At 41.2% G+C, this 25,829-nt stretch overlaps 1 protein-coding gene, 1 long non-coding RNA gene and 2 other non-coding genes across 4 annotated transcripts in view; 2 read left to right on the top strand and 2 right to left on the bottom strand.

The window, feature by feature from the left end:
• Positions 1-25,829, top strand: part of LOC108262158 (histone H2AX) — a 361,614-nt gene that overhangs the window by 255,960 nt on the left and 79,825 nt on the right. The window lies entirely within an intron of this gene.
• LOC128630797 (uncharacterized) lies at positions 1,437-4,918 on the top strand. The gene is made up of 3 exons (XR_008395029.1): positions 1,437-1,649; positions 3,189-3,314; positions 3,911-4,918. It is a non-coding gene; the product is annotated as an uncharacterized LOC128630797 (long non-coding RNA).
• On the bottom strand, positions 9,578-9,659 carry trnas-gcu (transfer RNA serine (anticodon GCU)). Its single transcript has one exon. It is a non-coding gene; the product is annotated as a tRNA-Ser (tRNA).
• On the bottom strand, positions 10,168-10,249 carry trnal-uag (transfer RNA leucine (anticodon UAG)). Its single transcript has one exon. It is a non-coding gene; the product is annotated as a tRNA-Leu (tRNA).

Raw genomic sequence — 25,829 nt, 5'->3', positions numbered from 1 at the left:
TTCCGCTTAACACTCGGAGTTCTTTACAGACAGTAACATCCAACGATTTAAACATACTGGTTCTCCACAAAAGTATTAAAGAAAGGATCTCAAACCCGTGATGTGTCTCCGAACCCTCAAAACTCCGCTCACTCGTTTATTCACCTTGGCAGAATATTCCCGAAGTGTTCACCAACGTCCTGAATCAATATCCACAAGGTTATAATCCACAGTAAGAGCATTAGCATGGTCCTTGGCAAACGCACACCATCAGTTCCGCCATTCCCACCTGGCGCTCATTTCCGCGTCCCGCTTTCTCTCACCTAGTCACCTGTTCTTTTTATTGCTTCCTAAGACCCCACCCTTCTCTTCATCTCTTTTTTTTTACTTCCGTTAATTAAAACACCACGGAATGGAACGGACTCCGCTTCTGCGTCACTAAATGGTAAAATGGTAAATGGCACAGTTATAGCCAAAGCGCTTTACACTGTGTCTCATTTACCCATTCGCACACCAATGATAGCAGAGCTGCCATGCAAGGCGCTAACTTGCCATCGGGAGCAACTTGGGGTTCAGTGTCTTGCCCAAGGACACTTTGGCATGTGGAGTCATGCTGGCTGGGAACCGCCAACCCTACGATTAGTGGACAACCCGCTCTACCACCTGATCCACAGCCGCCCCTGTCACTGTGCAGCTATCTGTTACAAATGAATGGGACAATATCCTTGGCATCCCTGCAATTCAAAGATGTTGTAATTGGTAAGTTGTGATGTCAAAAGTATCTGTACCAAGTTGATACTAAAATTTTAAAAAGAATGATACGATAAGTTTTTTTTTCAGTACCGGCAGTACCAAGTATTCTCCTGCTTTCTGATTGACTTTCTTTTGTAGGTATTAATTAACCGTGATTTCCACTCAGCCATCTTACTGGAATTTGTGTAGGTTAGGAATAAGACTGAGGATGGAGTTGTACAGTTTTGTAGCGTGTATCATTTGTAAATATTGTTAACTTCTTTACCATAGCCATGCTGAGGGAGGTGTTGACTAAATTAGAGATGGTGCTGGACCAACAAACCACTGAGCTTGCTTCAACTACAGGTGTTCCAGGTGCAGTCTTTGGATACTGATGAAGATTTACTGCCCTGCAAGATCTTCCTCAACTGCGTAGTCTGGAACAAAGGATGCAACAGAGCCCAGATTACAAGCAAAAACTGTGAGAATTTTTTTTTCTTTTTTTGTTAACAATTGCTTGCACAATTACACAGCTACTGAGAGTGTTTGTTTTCTCAAGGTGACACTCTCGTACTCAAAGCACAACATTCAACACCACTTTGAAATGAGGGAACAGTTATGACCTAATCTTTGTTAGAGGAGCAAAACATGGAAAACACACAGGGCAGGGTAACTGCAGGAGTAGTGAGAAGCACTGACACAGTTGACAAGGCAATACATGCTTATTAATTATTTATATTTTATATTATATTATTGTTTTAAAAATCATCGGTTTCGGGTAAACTGGTTGGCGCTTATTGACAGGGCGGATGTGCTCGACTGCACCTGGCGCATACTGAAGAGGGTGACTGCTAACTCCCTGGCAAAGAACCTCAATTGGACAGGAGTCGATGGAAAGACTTCACTGGCCACTCTCAAACTTGGAGAGGTCATGATTGGTAAGTATATCTGTTTACATACAGAATTAGCTGTCTCTCTCAGATGATATGTAGGGGGTAATCCACGGCTAGATGTGCATTAAACGATTTTAGTGCATGATGTGGAGGAAATGAACCACTCGTTCAAATCGTCACCTAGCCATGGATTACCCCGCTTATACCATGGTCTTTCCACAATTAATAAAGTTAAAGCTGTCATTGATTTTAGAAGCACAAACTTTGATTAAAAGTTTAAAATGACAGTTAATTTCTATTAGTTAGGTCATTAGATCTGGAATTTTGCCCGATATAAATCAGACACAGAGATAAAGTAGTGTGATGAGATTACATTTATTTGAATGAATTGACAGATATCTATCAGAGACAGAGAGATTAATCATGTATGAATTTCCTGCATCATGTGCCTCTCAGCAGTCAGTCAGTCAGTGAGTTTACATGGACCACAATAATCCACTGTTAACCCGATTAAGACGATACTTTGATTAAGAAACTACCATGTAAACAGCAATTTTTAATTACCTTAATCTGATTAAAGTCAAGTTACTCGAAGTAAGCACTAATCGAATTAAGACATGTAGTACTCCTGTTTCAGTCACATTATCAACGTGTATTACAGACATGTAAACACCTGAATCACATTATTAACGTTGTGTGAGTTTTCACCACATTTTGCGACAGGACACGTACACACACGGCAGTGCTCAACATTTTATGGCGAACAAGAGAGCACGGCTGCGTCCCAATCCGCATACTGCGTCCCAATCCGCATACTTGCCTACTATAGGCCTGTAGTGGGGAAAATACATCTATCTCGGCTACTATATAGACGCTAAGTGAACGGTTTGGGATGCAGTTCACGGCTTCAAGCAGTTGTCTGTTTGCACGTACAGCATGACAAAAAAAACTGCGCTTAAAGCGTTCATAAAAAAATTAAATAAAAATACCCAAAACTGTATACTATACCATAACGAAGACGAACTGTATGTTGACGTGAAATTCTGGAGGGACGTCGGACGGCGTGGCGCGACACATGTAAACACCTTATTCACGTTATTATCTTACTCAGAGTAAGGTCAATAATTAGATTACTGCTGTCCATGTAAACATAGTCAGTGTTGCGCAGCAGTAGTGTAGTAAAACTGAGAGTTGAATTACTTCACAAACAGTGATGGTAACACCTCATTGCTGAGAAATATAATGTAACTTTTTACCAGCAAAGTTATTTTTTTTGTTGCAGACAAAGTTGCAGACAGCGCCGGCAAGAAGTGTCTGTGTGTACGAATGTGTGTTCACGAATGTCTGTTTGCTCGAGTGTCTGTGTGTGTGTGTGTGTTTGTGTGTGCATGTAGGCTGCGCGTTGATTTAGAAATGCTCACAGTGATCAAACTGACTGGAACTACCTGTGCAATAAACGGTTATAATGCACACCTTCCAGCCATTCAGAATCCAATATTCACACTGACCATGGTATAAACGTAATTAATGCTTAGGATTCATAATAAGCTTACGATATGCATTGCTTTCTTCCAATGTTCATAGAAACCTCTTCACGGCTAAAGCTGCAGAGATGGAGGTTGTGGGGACCATGAAGAGGTGGCTCCAGCTGGCATCAGATCGAGAGTGCGGGCGCAAGAGAAGACTTTTGAAAACTTTTGCAAAAAGAAGGTATTTAGAGTGTTTTAACTGTGGACTCTTTGTTAATTTGTTAAAATGTACATATTGTAGTCTATTTTTGATTGTTTATAAAAGTCCTTGCTGTTTTTAAATGGTTGAATTTGTGTGTGTGTGTGTGTGTGTGTGTGTGTGTGTGTGTGTGTGTGTGTGTGTGTGTGGGTGTGTGTGTGTGTGTGTGTGTGTGTGTGTGTGTGTTGGTAGCTGGGTGGCTATACAGTTGCGGTCGGAAGTTTACATACCACTTGCAGTATCTACAAAATCTTAATACTCTTTACAAAATAAGATTGATCATAAAAATCCTAAGTTTCTTATTTAGTACCGCCATGAATAAGCTATTTCACATAACAGATGTTTACATATAGTCCACAAGATAATAGCTGAATTAATCAAAATTACCCCATTCAAAAGTTTACACACGTTTGATTCTTAATATTGTGTGTCGTTACCTGAATGATCCACGACTCTTTTTATGTGTTATGATAGTTGTTCATGAGTCCCTTGTTTGTCCTGAGCAGTTAAACTGCCCACTGTTCTTCAGAAAAATCCTCCAGGTCCTTCTCATACTTTGCTTTTCCTGCATATTTTAGCCCTTTCCAGTAGAGGTTATATGATGTTCCGATCCATCTTTTCACACTGAGGACAACCGAGGGACTCGTACACGACTATTCCAAAAGGTGCAAACATTCACTGATGCTCAAGAAGGTAACAGCATGCATTAAGAGCCTGGCTGTAAACGTTGTAAACAGGATGATCATGTAAATTTTTTTGTCTTCTGGGATACTTCTTCTATGCTGTATTAACCATCTTTCTGTAATAAACCTTTTTCACCTCAGAGGACGAGTCTGCAAGTGTTGTCTAATTTCACAACTAATCACAACTCAGTTTTTACATTTTTTTATTTTATTTTTAAGAAAATAATTAAAATTCAATAACCTTTTGACTGTATGAGGTACCCGTAAATGAGAAAAAACATAGTACTACTTTCATAAAATGTCATGTGCAGCTTGATGGTAATTATAGTAATGTATAGTAATTCTGAGTCTTGAACAGTAAACTCTCAAGTGTCATTGTCATGTCACAGCAAACCAGCGACTCCGTTTCCCAGAATGCACCTCAGACTACAAACATGGCAAACACAAACTACAACTCCAAACCAACACACCGACATTGTTAACAGAATACTAATCAGACAAACCTGTTACCAATGAACCTACTACATTAGAGAAGGAAATACTGGATGTGAAGTGCAGTAGTGCTAGTGTGTGTGAATAGACTATCAGTTTAGATACTGACCCTGAACACTACTAACATGCAGTGCTTTCTTGGGGTGGTGATGAAGTTGGAGTTGAACCGGTAAGAAAGATATTAGAGAGAGGCTTCTTTACACTCCTGAGGATGTTCAATTAGAACCTGCACCAAACTCACCTGATTCAAGTCATCAGCTAATTAAGCGGCCTGCACGAGCTGAGGTGGGTGCTTTAGAGCAGATAAAACACTAAATGTGTTAGATAAGAGTTCAGAGCCTGTGTTCTAGACACATGATTTAGAGTGGAGACTTAGGCTTAGACCTTAGGCTTTGGAGTTATTCTGAATATAGGTTTCAGTGAGGAAGTGACTGAAGTTAAGGAGAGGAACTGTAAATAAAGTTATAGTCTTTCTGAGTAAACAGAATAAGGCTATATTATTGTTACCGGGGGGGGGGAAGAAACTCATAGTAGCGCTGATGAAATACATATACATGACAAAAACTGCTAGGAAAAAGAACTCAGAACATTTGCTTAACCTAATACGTTTTTTTTTTTTCCATCTGCACATAATTATTTTAGCAGTTGCTTTTGCAATAAAAAGACTTAAAGTCGAGGGTCCCTGTAAGTATCTATGGAGAGAGAGAGAGAGAAAGAGGAGTAGTGAACCATTGACATCATGTACAGTGTTAGCATGAGGGTGTGATTGACAGTTTTTAGAAATCACTTCCTAATCCTATGCTAAGATGAATACTACTAGGCTACTACTCTAGTAATAATAATAACAATAAGGAGAAGAAGAAGAAAGATAGATTAAAGGGTGAGGAGTAAAATCAGTATAAAGTGGGGCTGTTTTGTCTTCAGCAATAATATCTAGTGCTAATAAATAATTTGTCAACTACATTGTATATATCTAGTGCCTGGTAATCAACCTCCTCACCTGGTGAGAGGACAGTCCACTCATCCTGACATTTCACACAGTATGAATAATAATGATAACAAAAGGAAGTAAAGCTAAATGAATGTTTTAACTGAGAGTAATACTTTGTACCCATATTTCCAATTGTATAGTAGATTGCACACAGTTTTTGCTTGTTACGTTTAGACCCGAGGGGATTGCAAACTTCAAAAGCACCATCGTCATTGCACCATCGCAAATGCTGAGGATCATCAGCCATAGTCCGTTGTAATACAGTGTCTTTATGCTTTTGGTAAATATGACATCTAAAGGACTCATACTTTGAAAAGGTCCTCTGACAGTCATTAAGACCACAAGTTATTGAAAAATTTGCCTCGTGCATGAATGAGACCAATGTGCTGGATTAATTTGACAATCGTTCTCCCAGAGCATTTAGGACAACAGAATAGACGAGGCATTTTTGGCAGATATTACTGTAAGAGGTTGATTACTCTGGTAACTGGAGTAGGTAGAGGCTTGTCACCATCCACAGTAAGTTTCAAAACATATTGCTGAAGAAAAATCAGAGTGTTCTTCAAATGAGATGGATATGTTGAATTGAAGACAAAATAAGCACAAAATGAAGCAAGAGCCCTTTCATCCACACCGCTAGCCCAGCAGATCTCTATGCCATCGACTTTGATGACTGCAGTGACTCTTCTTGTAAACACAGTTTTGCAGTCAGTGACTTCTGGTACTTGCAGTGGTAACAGCAGACTTTCTATGCCAGCGACCCGCCTTCGAGCCTCAGCTTCATTAACTGTTTTTTAAAGGATTGGGTTTTTTTCACTGTAGAAGTTCACTACAACTGTAGAAGCTGTAGAATAAATTCCCCATGAACAACACTGACTGGAGCACATGCCAATTAAGTTGATGGACTATTAGCAAGTTATTGTCATGCATTCATATAAATCCAACAATTATGTTTTTCACTATTTAGCTGTCTTTTTACTTTAAGGATCTAATAAACTGCATATATGACATGATTTTATTTACAAGTATCATGTTTGTGATTTTAGGTTATTCGTCAAATAGTACAGCTTCTGACCATTAAATCAGAACAGACTTGTGATTTGATGACATAATGCTTATTTATTTAGAAACAGAAGTACCTAAATACAAACATGCTAAATACTTTATATTTTTATATATAAATAACCAGGTGAAAAAGAAGACAACCTTCCAATTGTGAAACTGGTTATTAAAGCCCTTAATTAAGTGTATTGTCCATGCAGTGTGCACAGATGTCCTTCTCATCTAGGGATAAAATGTTCCGCTGGCCCTTTAAAAAGCAGGAATGTGAGTTCCCGTTCTGCCCAGGAGTATCGCGAGAGTTCACCTGCGAGCAGCGCGATTTACAACGCGATGCAGGTGTTTCTTATGAAGTGTGAGAACCGGGAAGTTCTTGTGCATGAAGCAAGACTTTAAATTTAAAGTCACAGTGGAGCCACTGAGCAGTGAGACTAAGCGTACTCGTCAGACTTACATCTGAAGACCAAACATCTGTGGTGAAGTTCATCTCGGAGTGGTTATGAAGAAGCTCGTGAATATGATCTGTCATACGGTTGTATAACTCCGGTAAGTAGACGAATGTGAAATAACGCCGCCTCGGTAAAGTGTAGCGAGGCTCAAGGTGTTTTACCAGTCGCTGAAATCCCATGTCCTTCACTACAGAGTATGGTTGATCATCAAGCGCCATTAACTCCAATACTTTCTGAGTAATTTCTAGAGTTTTTGTGCTGTCGGATTATCAGATATTTTTAAATTATGGATAGATGAAAAATAGCATTTCGGTATCGGCCGATACATCGGTGCATCTCTAGTTAAAACCAAGAATATAATGGGTAATTGCATATTTCATTTTAATTGACCCCCCCCCCCCCCTTTTTTTTTTTTTTTTTTACTGAAGCAGCCTTATATGGTCTTGACTTCAACTGAACATGGATGTCTTACCACTGTTTAAAAGTTCGTCTCTGTAGTTTTGGCCAATTATAGGGTTACTGTAGGGTTATACTAAGAAACCAGTTGTCATTGCTCTGTTCTGTGGTAAATCAAAGCCAACATCACAAACTGATGAATTTGAAAGATCTAGTCAGTGAACTGCAAGGGTTAAGCAAGGGATTTGCCATAAATGGGAAGCAATTTTTCCTAAATGTCACATCTATCCTGTGTGATGCTCCAGCTAGAGCTTTTATAAAGGGAATTAAATCACATACTGGTTATTCAGGTTGTGACAAGTGCATCCAATCTGGTGTGTACATCAACCATAGAATGACCTTTCCTGAGATCAACAGCCCACGTAGGACTGATGAGTCTTTTATCAACATGTCTGATGAAGACCATCATACTGAAACATCTCTTTTAAAAGCTGCAGGAATTGGCATGGTATCATGCTTTCCACATGATTACATGCACCTTGTATGTCTTGGTGTTATGTGAAAACTGCTGGACTTATGGCTTGCTTCAGGGCCTTTATGTTGTCATTTGTCTGCTCGCCAAAGTGTTATAATCTCAGACACACTTGTTAGCTTGAGACGTTATATTCCTGAGGACTTTGCTAGGAAACCCAGGCAATTCTCAGAAAGACTGAGGTGGAAAGCAACAAAATTGCGACAGTTTCTGTTATACACAAGTCCAGTGGTTCTTCTTGATGTGTTGTCATAACCAATGTACAGCAATTTTAATTATCTGTTGCTATCTTTATACTCTCCAATCCACTCTTTGTATAATTCTTAATGACTTTGCTCACAGTTTGCTAGTGTCATTTGTAAAGCATTTTAGTGAGTTGTATGGTCCTGAATTTGTTATCTACAATGTACATGGGCTAACCCATCTTTCTGAGGATGTCAAAAAACATGGAAGCCTTGACTTCTTGTCTGGGTTTCTGTTTGAAAACTTCCTGGGATAAATAAAAATTTTTTTTTGAGAACTCCACACCATCTCCTATAACAGGTTATACGGAGACTTTCAGAAATGGACTGTTTCATGGTAATTGCTGAACATTTGGATATGAAAATTGTCTTGAAAAACAACATGAAAATGGCCCAATTCCACCGGATTTTAATAAAGTTGATCAGTTCCAGGAGGTTGTTCTAGGTAGCACTAGAGTTCATCTATCATGTATGGGAGAAAACTGTAGGAATTGGAGGCTGCTTTGGTGTAGTAATGAATATTCTTCAATGTCAGGAGAAAGTAAAGTGCTTAAAACACTTATCTAAATGAAAAGCTTACAGCACCTAGTAGTCCCATTCAGTCTCCCAACCAATAACTAACCAGGCCCAACTTTGCTTTGCTTCTGAGATCAGGCTTCGTCAGAGTGGTATGGCTGTAAGCAACAGATGCCACCAAATGGGGCCTATTTAAATAGTATAAGCAAACATCTGACTGACTGATTGATTGACTGATTGATTTATTGATTGATTTTCCTTCATTTCTACACAATCAGTCTGACTGTGAATTAGTGGAGTCCATGCACTTCTTCAAATAAGACAGGGTGCTCACTCACACCTGATTGTCATCCCGTTGATTGAAAACACCTGACCCTAATTTCCCCTTCAGACTAACTGCTCATGCAGATGCCAACAGTGTCTGCACCATGCACGCTTCCTTTACAGGATGCGCTTAAGCAAGGTCTTTACAAGAAAAATAGGGTCCAAACCCACATGGGCTGTGCACAGCGGATAGGCAGCTCATCACCTTAACCTCTTGCTGACATAGCTCACGCGTATGAAATTACATCCCGGTGTGCGGAGCAAAAAAGAGGTTTCGGTGCAGGTTCTTTGTCCCTGTCGTCTGGACTGCGGAATGCGTTCTGCGTTGACGGACCTCCAGAGACGCAAGAGCCTTACAGCAGCTGTGGCCAAAAAGCATTGAAATACAGCTCACGGTCGCGAAACACGTAGCCACAGTGCTAGCTCTTCACATTTCTCCACCCTCTCTAGTGCCAGCTCAGGGACCTGTACAAAGCTTCCCGTTTGTAGGCCTTGTAGGTGTGAGACAGATTGCAACAAAGCCAGACATTGCTGGAAAGAGGAGGCAAAGTGAGAAGCTTGCGACGAGGATGGGATTCGAACCCACGCGTGCAGAGCACAACGGATTAGCAGTCCATCGCCTTAACCTCTCGGCCACCTCGTCCGAGGCCCGCCCCCTTTAACGAAAACTATGCAAATGAGGGTTTCGTGTTCGCCGACTAGATGACTGCTTCTCAAATAGATTTGATTCAAGTCTTGGGGTATGAGCTGTGCCGTCATATAAACTGAAGGGTGACGATGTGGCGAGACGGCCCAAAGGTCTCACAGAACGGGACAACTCCATAGTCGAGCCGTCGCAATGCAATCCAATCATTGGGCGGCTAGGTACCGACTACCTATGGACTGCCCGTCCCAGCGAGTTAAATTTCTTTGGAAAATGTAACTTTTACCCGTGACCCTGAGTAGGATTACGTGGTATAGAAGATGGATGGATGGATGGAAATGTAACTTTTATCCTTACCTGGATATACACAACGACTGTGGAAAAGGGGGGCATGAATTGCGACGTTCGTGAGGCAGCATGCTACGTGGTGTATAGCATGAAAGCGTGGGAGAAAAACCTGCGCAAAGCCTTTGGAGACGAGACATCACCTACCGTAAGCTAACGCCCGTGGCAGCGGTGGGATTTGAACCCACGCCCCCGAAGAGACTGGAGCCTAAATCCAGCGCCTTGGACCACTCAGCCACGCTACCCGCAGGCCGGCGTGGTGGTAAACCCGTTCGTGGTAAGAAGGTGACCGGGTCATTCCGCCGGACAACAAGAAATCTGGCATGGGCGCGACAAATGGGCTGTTGTGAGACTCAAGTGCCTTTCGCTTAACCGGCTCTGGCGGAGACATCTAACCATTTCCTGCTGAAGACAGAGCTAAGCCCTGGTCTTTTGGACGCGATTCGTCTAGGCTTAAGACCCCATGCTCCACGGTCACATCGGTAGTGTTTGCGGAAGAGCTCTTCTGCCATGACCTTACATCCCACTTACGGTGGTGCTTGAAAGTTTGTGAACCCTTTAGAGCTTTCTATACATCTTCATTACCGGGACCTAAAACATCGTAAGATTTTCACACAAGTATCAAAAGTAGATAAAGAGAACCTAATTACAGAAACCAGACAAAAACATTACAGATGGTCAGTCATTTATTGATGAAAATGATCCAGTATTGCATACCTGTGAGTGGCAAAAGTATGTGAACCTTTGCTTTCAGTATCTGGTGTGACCTCGGTGTGCAGCAACAACTGCAAACAAACGTTTCCGGTAACTGTTGATCAGTCCTGCACGTCAGCTTGGAGGAATTTTAGCCCATCCCTCATTACAGTACAGTTTCATCTCTAGGATGTGGGTGGGTTTCCTCACATGAGCTGCTTGCTTCAGGTCCTTCCGCAGCATTTCTACTGGATCAAGGTCAGGACCTTGACTTGGCCATTCCAAAACATTGACTTTATTCTTCTTTAACCATCCTTTGGTAGAACGACTTGTGTGCTTAGGGTTGTTGTCTTGCTGCACGGCCCACTTTCCTCTTGAGATCCAGTTTACGGACAGATGTGCTGACATTTTCTTTTAGAATTTGCTGGTATTATTCAGAATGCATTGTTCCATCAATGATGGCAAGCCGTCCTGGCCCAGATGCAGCGAAACAGGCCCAAACTGCAACGCTACCACCACCATTTTTCAGAAATGGGATACGGGTCTTATGCTGGAATGCGGTGTTTTCCTTCCCCCAAACATAACCCTTCTCATTTAAACCAAAAAGTTCTAGTTTGGTCTCACCTGTCCACAAAACGTTTTTTCGAGTAGCCTCGTGTCTTGTCCATGTGATCTTTAGCAAACTGCATGCAGGAAGCAATGTTCTTTATGGAAAGCAGTGGCTTTCTCCTTGCCATCCTGCCATGCACACCACTGTTGTTCAGTGTACTCATTATGCTGGACTCAGGAACATTGACATTTGCCTACGCGAGAGAGGCCTTTAGTGGCTTAGAAGTTACCCTGGGATCCGTTGTGACCTCGTGGACAATTACATGTCTTGCTCTTGGAGTGATCTTTGTTGGCTGACCACGCCTGGGGAGGGTAACCATGCTCGTGAATTTCCTTCATTTGTACACAATCTGTCTGACTGTGGATTGGTGGAGTCCAGGCGCTTTAGAGATACTTTTTCATCAACTTTTGCATTTTAATGTAAACAATCATATTTCGTAATATTTTGGGTCAGAAACATTTCATAGTACTATATTATGTGTAAATATGCGAAAAGAATCAAATTGGAGTAGGTCGGGCAACTGATTATATGAGTTTGTTAGAAAAACCACTTTCCTTTGCTCCTAGCGCCTTCTCGTTCGCTGTATAGCGTTTTGAGCGGATAAAGAGCACAAGTGTGTAAGGAGACACAGGATGAATGCAAACTAGTTTTGTTATTGTACTTTTGATGAAAACTGACTTTCTAGACATAAAATGTCACTTTTTTCACCTTATCATACTTTTTCATCAACTTTTGCATTTTAATGTAAACAATCATATTTCGTAATATTTTGGGTCAGAAACATTTCATAGTACTATATTATGTCTAACTAACTTGAGACGTGAACTGATCAAATGTGACGTGACAAAAGAAGAACGACTCGGATCGGGAGGTGAACTAACAGACTGCTAATGCTAAGCAATTAATCAATCATTTCTGTTTCTCATAATTCGGCCTCGGTTGCATTAGCCTATAGTTTATTTTTTATTCCAAATGTGATCAATGTTTGCGTAAGTACTAGAGGTGTTGGGGAGGTTAACATGTAACATTTTAACTTTATTCTGCTGAAATGAACGAAATGATGCAAAAAAGAGTCGTTCATTTTGCTGAACGAGATTCAAAGATCCGAGTCAGTAAAATGATCCGAACTGTCTTGTGTTAAGTATGCAAGTCTTTGAACGTAATTTATTTATATATATATATATATATATATATATATATATATATATATATATATATATATATATATATATATATATATATATATATATATATATATATATATATAATAACCTCTCATTTTCTGATGCTCCTGCTTCCACTGTAATGCTCCCTGATTAGCTTTGCTTACAATATCAATATGTATATGAACCGCTGGCCATGAAATTTATCAAGAGATTTGGTGAGAATATATTACTCTGGTCCTGATCTTGCTTGTGTACACTGTTTATTACATTTTTGAATGACTTTTCTTTTCCTCATAGAATTACTTTAGGCACTGATAGAATTGTTCTGTAATGACGGAAGATCAGCGCAGAATTCACCAGACTTGTGTCGATGGACCTGAGCAAGTCCTTTTATGAGGGTCTTGACAAACACGCCTCAAAGCTGCTGTATTTGTACCGCTCGAGGCGCCATGCAGACATCGCAGAAAGGAGTGCCATACTGGAGAGCCTGGATAAAAATGTGAGTAGATTTATTTCAAGTGTACTTGTTTTGTAAATACTGTGGTCATTTCCTTTCTTGCTATTTCTCTTGTCCTGCATAATTTGAATATAAAACATTTGTACTTTTGAGGCATCAAATCACAGGAAGAGGGTTGCAGTACTGCTGGGGCTGCCACTGTCCATGCGGGAGAATCCATCTCAGTTCTTACAGATCTGTGAGGTAAGTGTCTGTGAGGAAAGTAAGATGTTGGAAGATATTCGGATAATGGAAGTCCACGTATTGATATGGAGTATTGATATCCACGTATTGATGGAGTTTACCTTGTTTTATTTTCATGAGAGATGATGAATTTCAGGACGTTGTACTGTATTTTTTTCCACCTTCTGATATTAATTCATCTTGTGTGATGACTAGTAAAGTTAAGATCGGTTCACTCATGCTGTTCTTAAGTCGCTGCGCTTGTGAGGATGTATGTGTGAAAGCACATTTTAAAGTTTGTCTTTGTTTTTAATACAGCACACAGATTCTGAAGAAGAGTTAATCAAGGGCGTGACTGTTGGAATCAGTACAGTTGTGGATGACGCGATGGACCCTATTCCGTGTGACTGCGGTGATGTAGCCCTTGTAATGGAAGAAGTTGTCGTTCTACGCAATCTTGGTGATGTACCAAATGCATTTGTCAACTTGATGGGATTGCTTTATGCACGTAACATAAACTACCCCACAAACTTCAAATACACCTTTGAGGTGATTCAGAGGCTGTTCATGAACATCGGAGCTGATGCCTGCAGTGCACGAGTACATTCACTTAAAAATAATCTGCTCAAGTAGAGATGGTGTTATGCATTTCTTGTAAGAGAGATTTCATGTGGTGTTGTGTTGTGTATGTCACAGTTTCTATACCTAAGCAGCATGACTTCAGTTTTGTTGTATATTTTCACCTTTAAACACTGGGCAATTGAAATGTAATGTTGTTAGGCAAAAACAGATTTCTGCTTGCTTTTTCTGTTTATTTTGAGAAATTCATGTAATTTCAAGTTCTGCTCACGCCCGAGTCTGCTGACACGCACAGCCAAGCTCCGCCCATGCCCAAGGTTCACCTGGTAACCTCAGAGCCTCAGCCCCCCTGTTCAGCTGCGGTCGTCGCTCAGCCTCCCTGTTCAGCTGCGGTCGTCGCTCAGCCTCCCTACGCCGCCAAGAACACCGGGCAGTTTCCTGGCTCTGTTTGGGACATTCAGCCCAGGGGGCCGGGGCCGCCAATGAAGTGGGATGACTCATGGCACTCGGGGGGGGGGGGTTCTGTCACGATTCCCCCTTGAAGCAGCGTGCTCTAAGCGTGAATGTGCGAGCACCTGCTTTTCCGTTGTTGACTGTAATGACATCTGGACACGTGTGTTTTGTTTATGTTTCTGTCATGTCTCCTCCCTGTTCTGTCATTGGCTGGGATTTCACGTGGGTCTGAATTGCTCTCAGCTGCTAGCGGTTTAGACGCTGATCATGTCCGCATATATACCGCGCGCCTCCCAGCGCACAACGCGGAAGATTAAATGTTTAGAGTTAGTTTAGCTCGTGTCATAGTCACGGTCCATGTTTAGAGTTAGTTCGCGCTGGATTATCCGCTTCCAGTCCCTCGTCATAGTTCGTTTCCCGTTTTGTTTATCGACCCTGTTTTCCGTGACCACGATCTAGATTCCTGCCTTGCCCCGTGTACGCCTGTTTGCCAATCGCCTGATCTCTTGCATGTTAATGGATTACGTTTTGGATCACGTTTTGGATTTGTCTGCCTGTCCCTCTTTCAAATAAACAACTGTTCATCCTGCACTTGCATCCGACCTATCTCTGCTCCGTCACGATACGTGACGGTGACCTGCTCCAATATGACATTTTGTACATAACATACTTTGCAGGTTTCTGATGTAAAATGATACGAAATAGGATTGTTTACATTAAAATCCATTATATGATGATAATGTATGATAAAGGGGAAAATGTGAGATTTGCAGTCTAGAAAGTCACTTTTCCTCAAAAGTGCCCTGACAAAGCGTGTTTTCATTCCTCCTGTGTGTGCAGACACACGGGGGCGCTACACTGGCTTAAATCACTATACAGTGAGTTTCACGCCGCTGGGAGAAAGGGAAAATAGTTTTTCTAACAAATTCATTATCATATGTTTCACATGTTCATGATTTAATATGATTCTTTGACATGTTTCTGACTCAATATTAGATGTTTAACTTGTTTACATAAAACCCACCCCATTTCTCCAAAAGATGTTTTTTTATTATTATTATTTAATTAAGTTATTTTTATTTTTGCTCATGCAGTATAAAAGAACAAAGTAATGGTACTTCAAAAAAAAAGTAAATGGTTATTATAGAAACAACAAAAAAATCAAATGTAACAGATGTGCATTGTAAAGGTTTCAGCTCTACTCAGTGAAAATGGAGGGGACATAACAGGTCTTAATACAGATTATAACCCAGATCTAAGTCTAATCAACACTTACATCTAACCACAAAGTTACGTTGACGCTGACGTGAGGAACGGATGCAGGAGTAACAGAAGTGGGTCTTATAGGAGATAGCCTCCTCACGGTGGTCGGTCTTCTTATAGGAGATAGCCTCCTCACGGGTGTCGGTCTTCTTATAGGAGATGTTCTTCTTAAAAGGGATGTTAGTTAGTTAGTTCCGTCCGTGCAGCGGGGCGCATCGGGCAACAAGCATTCGCCAGCGGGCTCAGTCGGAAGCGTCGATTTCCACATCTTCCCACTTGACCGAGCGCTCGTAGATCTTCCATGAATGTTCGTCGCCAAGTATTCCGCGGCCGCCCTACTCTTCTCTTCCCCCGTGGCGGCGTCCGGCGCAGCGCGATCTTTGCGTGGCGGTGGTCAGATATCCGTAGAATGTGTCCTGCAAAGCGCATTCTTCGCTCTACGACCATTTCTGCCAGGCTGCGGGAGTTTGTTCTTAGAATTTCTTCATTTGAAATACCTTAAAAGGGATGAGAATCTCAAAAAGGGGATGGGCTTCTAAAAGGGGGTGTGATTCTCAAAGGGGGTGGGCTTATTACAGGAAAGGGTGTGATTCTTAGAGCAGATAGGCCTGGTAAAGGGGACGGGCTTCTCGAAGGACTTCTAAAAGGCACCTCATGCTCATCACCACCATTTTGCTCCTCCTCATGCTGGTCAGGCATGTGGACGTCATCCTCGTAGTCACTCTCCACGGTGTTGTAGTACAGCTCGTCGGCAGCAAACGGCGGATCAGAAGATGTATCCTCCCTCCGTGTTCCTGTATCAAAAGAGATGAAGAGACAGTGAGACACATCTGCACGTCTCGTAAAAGGAACCAGAAAATCCTCCCTCTAAACTGTCCTTTTCACAAAACGTATTTACACAAGTTAATGGTAAATTACTGTCATCTTCCTATAACGGTGCATACATCCTCAGTATCTCCGTTCTAGCTGCATGTAGAAGTGTTCGATACGGGTGTCACAGTGTCACGACTTCACCGTTAGTCACGGCATATAATCACACACTTACCTCACTGCTCACGTTCCCCCTTGCCAACAAACAGAATAAAACACATTTCTGTCTATTACTGTTTTTTTCTGATCTCTAACGGTTCTTATCCCTTTTATGTCCATCTGTGGCTCCCCAAAAACTCTTCCCACCCTCTTTCTCCTAAATCACACAACTCCTAACTTCATCACACATCGACGGCTATGAAGAACAAATCATCGCTGACCAGAATTAAACCAAACTACTTTATATTTTGCCTAAGCAGCACTGCACACTGGTCAGATTTATGATTATTTATTTATTTATTGCTCAGTCAGCTGCATTTCCTCACAGCAGCTCTCTCTCTCTCTCTCTCTCTCTCTCTCTCTCTCTCTCTCTCTCTCTCTCTCTCTCTCTCTCTCTCAGCTTATAACACCTTTAACAATACTTTTCGTTCTCAAAAATATCTTAGAAACAAGAACAATTAGGAGATTTTATTTGCTTTAGATAAATACACGTAAATATGTGCAAAGACATTTTTCTTTCCTATTAGTTGTGCAGCAGTTGCTGAACCACACAGATGAAGAACTAGATAATAAGCTAGGACACATTTCATATATATATATATATATATATAGCTGAACCAGGTCTCCGATTTCGATAGCTATCCCCTCCCTCGAGTAGATGACCTCGTGGAGCGACTGGGGAGGGCCTGGTTCATATCTACCTTGAACCTAACAAAAGGCTACTGGCAAGTCACGCTGGCACCAGACGCAAGGCTGAAGACGGCCTTCAGCACGGCCACCGGTCACTGGCAGTACCGGGTTCTCCCCTTCGGGCTACACGGGGCGCCGGCAACGTTCCAACGGCTGATGGACATTGTCCTGCGACCCCACCGTATGTTCGCAGCCGCCTACCTAGACGACGTAGTTATCCACTCCCCCACTTGGTCGGACCACCTGTTCCACCTGGGGGAGGTTCTGAAGGAACTCCGGAAGGCCGGGCTGACAGCCAACCCCAAGAAATGCCACCTAGGCCTGACCGAGGCACAGTACCTGGGCTACCGTATTGGCCGGGGTATGCTGAAGCCACAGGCGAAGAAAATCGAGGCCAGCTGGAAAGGGTGAAATGGTCTGCGGAGGCAGAGCAGGCGTTCCAAGCCCTAAAGGAGGCCCTCATCAGTGCCCCAGTGCTACGCAACCCAGACTTAGGCCTCCCATTCACCGTACACACAGATGCCTCCGAGACCGGGCTGGGTGCTGTTCTCTCGCAGACCTTCGACGGAGAGGAACACCCGGTCCTTTATATCAGTCGAAAGTTGTCCCCAGCTGAGAGGAAGTATGCGGCCGTGGAAAGAGAAGCCCTGGCGATAAAGTGGGCCATCGAAGAGCTGCGATACTACCTGGCTGGTCGGCACTTCGTCCTGGTGACAGACCACGCCCCACTGCAGTGGATGGCCAAGGCCAATGACACGAATGCCAGGGTAACCCGATGGTTCCTCTCATTGCAGGATTTCTCTTTTCAGGTCCAGCACCGGGCAGGGACCCACCATGGGAATGCAGATGGCCTCTCGCGACGGAATGCACTGTGGGCCCGACACACGACGGCAGTGGGCTCGGAGCTGGGGGGGTACTGTGGCAACAGGCCGGCGGCCGGCACACAGGAAACAAAGATCGCTCCTCCCGCGGTGACGCGGAAGAGACAGTTCCACTTCAGCGCCACCGAATGTTTTGGACGGCCAGAGAGCATGTGGTGGCGGGGCGGGGCCGCCGACACACTCACGGCTCATGAATGGTGCACCGCGTGGAAGAATTCCACCATCCAGCAAGCGAGGGGAGAGTATAAAAGGACGATATTCCACTCGAAAAGGGAGAGAAGTGTCTCCGAGCATGAGCGCGGATCTCTAGCGTGTTTTATGCAATTTTGCCGACGCGCGCATGTCTGCTAATCACTGTTGTGTGTTTTTTCCTGGTTTTAGGTGACTCCGACTCGAGTGATGGCTCCGCCCCCCCTTGACTGTAACCGACGACGGCTGAGACCCTCACCACCCGATCGCACTTCAACCCACACACACACAAACGCACACATACCCGCAGTCCCCTCACCGATAGCCTTAAATAAAGATCACATAACACTGAAACGCCCTCCTGTGTGTCTGTGCTCCGCCCACGGCTGGCTAAATTCCCTACATAATTTTATTTCTTTTTTAATATCTTTTATTGTCCAGTCATTGATGTGTTGATGGCCAAATATAGACTATATGACTAAATACAGAATATATCTTTACTACCATAATCATCACTATTGGTTTAGGAATATAAAATTCAATTAAGTAATGTTAGTTACACTATCAGTGCACAGCTGGGGACCCGGGGAAGAATAGGTCGCTAGCATCCTCTTGCTGATCGTAAAAGGCAGCAAATGAGGCGACTTATTTGCCGTAAGTTGCAACCCGTGTTTGGAGAGGACGAGAACCTGATATTTGAGGAACGTGCATGCTGTGGCTGACTCAGATCCAACACAATTCTTTGGCTTCGAATTCACATAGACGGGAGGTTGGAAGTGCCCGCTCCAACAAATCGTCTAGTCAAGATGTACCAGAAAGGGCTCAGGCTTAGGGTCTTAATTGAGTAGAATGAATATTTTGTTCCCTTTGCTCAAGTAGATCACCCCTGTATCCTTGGTGCATATCCGGAGGATGACCACAGCTCTGTGCATCACCTTGCTGGGCTCGGAGGTGGGTGGGGAGCAGGAGTGGTGAGATTTAAAAATACAAACATGGCTAACAAAAAAACAAAACAAAACGACGGATGATAGAACAGACATTGGATGTATTTACTTTCAAAAGAGTGAAAACTGGCAGAGATTTATACTGCTAGGGTCACAAACAACAGACATGCCTCTTACAAAATTGTCTCCATTTGCAATACAGAAAATCATTACAGGCATAGCAGGAGCAGTTAAAAATGTTAAAAAAGCTAGGATCCGGACAAATCCTAGTAGAATGCCATGTTGAAAACATCATGCGTGCAAATATGCTGGCAAATGTACCGATAAAGGCATTTTATCACCCATCATTGAACAGCAGCAAAGGAGTTATATGCACTAGAGAGTGATATGACATGGATGAGACTGAAATAGCATCAGAATTCACTCAACAAGGCATGATGAATGTCAAGAGGATCATGATCAAAAAAGAAGAACAGATCATTAAGACAGGCACTTACATTATGACTTAATAAACCCCAACCCCCAGAGAGGATTCAGATAGGACATATACGAGTGTACGGTCAACGTTGTCGTCTTCTTAGTAACACTCACTTCCTCCATGTTGCCCGTTGTGTCTCGCACACATTGAGAGAAAACCGCATTGATGCGTCTTCTCGTTAGAAAAAGAAAGCATACTTTTACAGTTTTAATGTGAGATCACAACAAAACCTATTTTTTACAACATGCCTTTTGAACGATGGTTCTAAAAATATGTCTATTTTAATATTTCCTTGTTACAGGATAATGTACATAATTGTAATTATATACCTGGATAAATTTTATTGGTTGTGAACTTTTTTAATGTCCTGTCCGTCTTCTTATAAACACTCCATACCACAGAGCATCACTATCAGCTGTTACATACTATCACACTTGAATTGCATCCACGGCCATATTTCTTCAATCCTGGTGGTTTTATCGTCACATTTTTTAAATCTATGAACGGATATTTGGAAAACATGTTAATATTAAGTTTATTATTTATTATATTTTTAAAAAGTATGTAATTTATTTATTTATTTTGACTCTTGGCTGAGGAGGAGAAAATTGTCATAATTAAGGTATAAAACGTTCTGGTGTGCTTTTATAGGAAAATGATCTACGATGGGGTGGTGTGAAACAACTGAGGCGAATCAAGCATTAAAAGGCACATTTCTGAGTAAATAGTGCCAGCAAGTGTGTGTGCTCCTGTGTCTCTATGACCAGCTGCCTTGTACTGCTCACATTATTGTGTCACTTTCTTTTCAGGATATTCTACATAACCATTAGTTGATGGAAATGCATGTTCTCTTGCCATTTCTGAAAACCAGTCAATGGAAACATATGTAGTAATTAATATTTAGAAGTTATAATCAGTCATTTTGGCAGAAGTTACCTCAAGTATGTACTCCATTCCATCCAAAACATATTACTAATGCTGTGTCACTTTGGATACTTTTAGTGCGAGTGGTGTGCTCACACTGGGAAGTTTAGTGAGATGCGTTGTACTTCTGAGACTCGGATGATGTATTAAATTTACCAAAAAAATGAAGGGTGGGCTACTGGACACTTGTTTTTCCTTTCAGTTGTGGTTTTACTGTATATGGTGCTTCCTGTGGGTGCTGTTTTGGTGCAGTTCAGTGACATGAAATATTGTGCTACTTATTTGTCATTTCTGTTCAAGATAAAAAAGTTAGGTAACGTTTCAAATTGAACACTAAGGTACTACATATTGAAGTACACACGGTATACTATCTAGGGTCGGGCTGATTTCATGATTGTGGTGAATTTAACCCTTGTAACGCTAGGCAGAGGGTTTGCCTCACACCTCCAGGGTCGGGGGTTCGTTTCCTGCCACTGCCCTGTGTGTGCAGAGCTTGCCTGTTCTCCCCGTGCTGTGGGGGTTTCCTCCGGGTACTCCGGTTTCCTCCCCCAGTCCAAAGTCATGCATGGTAGGCTGATTGGCATGTCTAAAGTGTCTGTAGTGTATGAATGGGTGTGTGTGGGTGTGTGTGTGTATGTGATTGTGTCCTGCGATGGACTGGCACCCTGTCATCCACCATCCAGGTCCAGGTTCCCCGTGACCCTGTAGGATAGGTTGTATAGAAAGGTGGTATACCTCCTCACCTCCCCAGAGCCCTGAGTTCAATCCTGAGCTTGGGTTATTGTCTGGGTCTTGAGTTTTGCATATTCTCTTGTTTTTGTGTTTGTGTGGGTTTCCTCTGGGTTCTTTGGTTTCCTCCCACTGACTGAAAACATACAAATAGGTGGGTTGGTTATAGCTAAATTGATATTAATGCATATGCAATGTACGTGTGTGCGTGGTGCCCTGTGCTGGTCTGTTATTCCGTCAAGGATGACTTCTCCCACTTCACGCACAGTGTTCCCAGGATAGGCTCCGGACCCACCTCGACCCCGATCATGATGCAGCGTTTACTGAAGATGAATGAATAAATGAATGAAGAGCAAATATAAGAAAACATGCATTTAATCATTCAAAAAAAGGTTCATCCATCTCGGGCATCAATCTCATTTTTATCATGTTTCTTTGCAGAAAATGGCTGCATTTTGCTCTTAAATGAGAAACACGGTTGAACGCAACAGGGTTAAGTTTTGTTATAAAAATTTTTTAAATTACAGAACATGGTTTTCTTCTTCACATGATCTTCAGGAAAGTCAGATGATACAACATCCTGTTGAACATGTGACTTGTGGTATATTGCAAATAATTAATGGGGTGAATGTGAACAATCTCACACAAACTGCTTAATGACAATAAAGTGGAATCTAATCTAATCTATTTGAACTTGGGGAGGAAATTGGAGTACTCGGAGGAAACCACTGAAGCACGGGGAGAACATGCAAACTCCACACACACAGGGTGGAAGCAGGAGTCGAACCCCCATCCCCAGAAGTGCTAGGCAAATGTGCTAACCACTAAGCCACCATACTAATAATGATTATTATAATGATTTAAAGAATAAATTAAATAGTAAAGTGTCGTTACAGTGGATTGGAACGGGTAAAAAGATTGGGAAAAAAACAGGTGAGTACAGCGGTTGTTATGACTATCTTCAAAATGTTTTTACCGTCGCTTAAATATTTGTAAATGTAATCTCTGTGGTAATTAAATCTTTATTTATATAGCATTTTTCTAAACCTTATTTACAAGATACTTCATGCTAGATAAATCACAATGCTTCATGACTAAAACTGACACATGGAGCAGTAAAAGTACAGTAGGACTCAGATGGGGCAGAATGCATCAATGCTAATGCCTGACTGCTTGGTTTTTATGTTTTCTTACATTAAAAAATGTTTTTACTGAAAAATTCAGCATATTATATATATATATATATATATATATATATATATATATATATATATATATATATATATATATATATATATATATATATATATATACACAGAGAGAGAGAGAGAGAGAGAGAGAGAGATAAATAGATAGATATAAAATACTATTAAATATAATACAATTCATTTCAATTCAATTCAGTTTTATTTGTATAGCGCTTTTTACAATAGACATTGTCTCAAAGCAGCTTTATAGAAATATCAACACGGTATACAGATATTAAAGGTGCGAATTTATCCCAACTGGCGACGGTGGCGAGGAAAAACTCCCTGAGATGTTTTAAGAGGAAGAAACCTTGAGAGGAACCCGACTCAGAAGGGAACCCATCCTCATCTGGGCAACAACAGTTAGTGTGAAAAAGTTCATTATGGATTTATATGAAGTCTGTATGGAGTTAGGAGCAGCAGTAGTCCCAGCAATCTGGATTTGGAGTAGATGAGAGCTCCATCCAGAGGCAGAAAGGATCAGGATCTCTAGTATCTCCATAAATTCATGTGTGGCTCGACAGAAGGAGAGAGGGAGAGAAAAGATTATTAGGACTGTGAATTAGCATAATAGAGTCAGGCTTGAGTAAACAAATACGTTTTAAGCCTAGACTTAAACACTGAGACTGTGTCTGAGTCCCGAACACTAATAGGAAGACTGTTCCATAACTGTGGGGCTCTATAAGAGAAAGCTCTTCCCCCTGCTGTAGCCTTCACTATTCGAGGTACCGTCAAGTAGCCTGCATCTTTTGATCTAAGTAGACGTGGCGGATCATATAAAACCAAAAGGTCGCTTAGATACTGTGGCACGAGACCATTTAGTGCTTTATAGGTTAATAATAGTATTTTATAATCAATTTTATAAACAATACTTTTAAAAAAGTTATCCAACAGCTACAGCTATCAGCAACGTGAATAATGAACTGCCCCCTGAAACTTAAAATCTGGTTGTGCCACCTTTAGCAGCAATAACTGCAACCAAACATTTCTAATAACTGGAGATCAGACTTTCACTTACTTCTAGTACTTGGACTTACTCCTATGCTTTGGATCATTGTCTTGCAGCGCTTGAGTTTCATATTATGGACTGAAGACCGAGAATCCTAATTCTCTTTTAGGATTTTCTGGTAGAGAGCAGAATTCATGTTTCCTTCAAGACCGTAGGTATAATGTACAGACATATATATATATATATATATATATATATATACACACACACACACACACCATACTGTGCATATATACACACACCGTACTGTACATATATACACACACAGTACTGTACAAATATACACACCGTACTGTACATATATACACACAGTACTGTACATATATACACACACAGTACTGTACAGATATACACACAGAGCACTGTACATATACACACACAGTACTGTACATATATACACACACAGTACTGTACATATACACACACACCGTACTGTACATATACACACACACCATACTGTACATATATACACACAGTACTGTACATATATACACACATAGTACGGTACATATATACACACATAGTACTGTACATATACACACACAATCTATACATATATACAAACACAGTACTGTACATATATACACACAATCTATACATATATACACACACAGTACTGTACATATACACACACCGTACTGTACATATACACACACAGTACTGTACATATACACACACACCGTACTGTACATATATACACACACCGTACTGTACATATACACACACAGTACTGTACATATATACACACATAGTACTGTACATATATACACACACCATACTGTACATATATACACACACCATGCAGTACATATATACACACACAGTACTGTACATATACACACACACCGTACTGTACATATATACACACACCATGCAGTACATATATACACACACAGTACTGTACATATACACACACAGTACTGTACATATATACACACACCGTACTGTACATATATACACACACCGTACTGTACATATATACACACCGTACTGTACATATATACACACCGTACTGTACATATATACACACACCGTACTGTACATATATACACACAGTACTGTACATATACACACACCGTACTGTACATATATACACACACAGTACTGTACATATACACACACAGAGTACTGTACATATATACACACAGAGTACTGTACATATATACACACAGTACTGTACATATATACACACACCGTACTGTACAAAAGTCACATTCAAAGAAATGCTGTAGAGCAAACATGCCTTCAACAATAATCCAATGAAATGTTTCTATATTTTTTAAACATAATATAAAAATCAGTAAACAGTAAACAGTAAATATTTGTTGTGATGACCCTTTGCTTAAAAAATAGTAGTCTCCCATACTATTAGTGCAGTTTTATAAGGAAATGAGATGTAGGTTTTATTGAGCATCTTGCAGAACCAGTCACGGTTCTTCTGGAGACTTTGACTGTCGCACTTCTTATTTTTGCAGCAAAACCCAGCAGTCTTCATTATGTTGTTTTTTTTTTGTCTGAAAAGTGTCTCTTACATAATATGCTGCTTTCTTTACTGACATACAAACATTTTTCTGTAACATTTAATTTTGTGCTGGGAAACTAATGTTTAGGAATCTGAAATGTTTTTTGTACTGACTGGATAATGTAGAAGACATATGATGTCTAATGTCCACCAGCTCCGTGATGTCATCATGGAGGAGTGGAAGAGGACTCCAGTGGAACCTGTGAAGCTCTGGTGAACTCCATGCCCAAGAGGGTTAAGGCAGCGCTGGAAAATAATGGTGGCCACACAAAATATTGACACTTTGGACCCAATTTGGACATTTTCACTTAGGGGTGTACTCACTTTTGTTGCCAGCGGTTTAGACATTAATGGCTGTGTGTTGAGTTATTTTGAGGGGACAGCAAATTTACACTGTTACACAAGCTGTACACTCACTACTTTACATTGTAGCAAAGTGTCATTTCTTCAGTGTTGTCACATCAAAAGATATCATCAAATAATTACAAAAATGTGAGGGGTGTACTCACTTTTGTGAGATACTGTGTGTGTTGTGTGTGTATATATATATATGTATATATATATATATATATAAAAATTTTAATCAGATATATGAAACAGTTTGGTTTTGTGTTTACTATCTTGGTAGAAAAGTCAGCTATTTCTATATTAAAGTTTACTACAAGTTTAACTAAAGTTTGCTACAGTGAATAGTATAATCGTATAGAATTTAACTAAAGCAAATAAAATTTCCTAATTGT

The sequence above is a fragment of the Ictalurus punctatus genome, unplaced genomic scaffold (assembly GCF_001660625.3).
Source record: "Ictalurus punctatus breed USDA103 unplaced genomic scaffold, Coco_2.0 Super-Scaffold_100060, whole genome shotgun sequence".
Taxonomy (NCBI): domain Eukaryota; kingdom Metazoa; phylum Chordata; class Actinopteri; order Siluriformes; family Ictaluridae; genus Ictalurus; species Ictalurus punctatus.
This window is presented reverse-complemented; position numbering and strand designations above follow the sequence as displayed.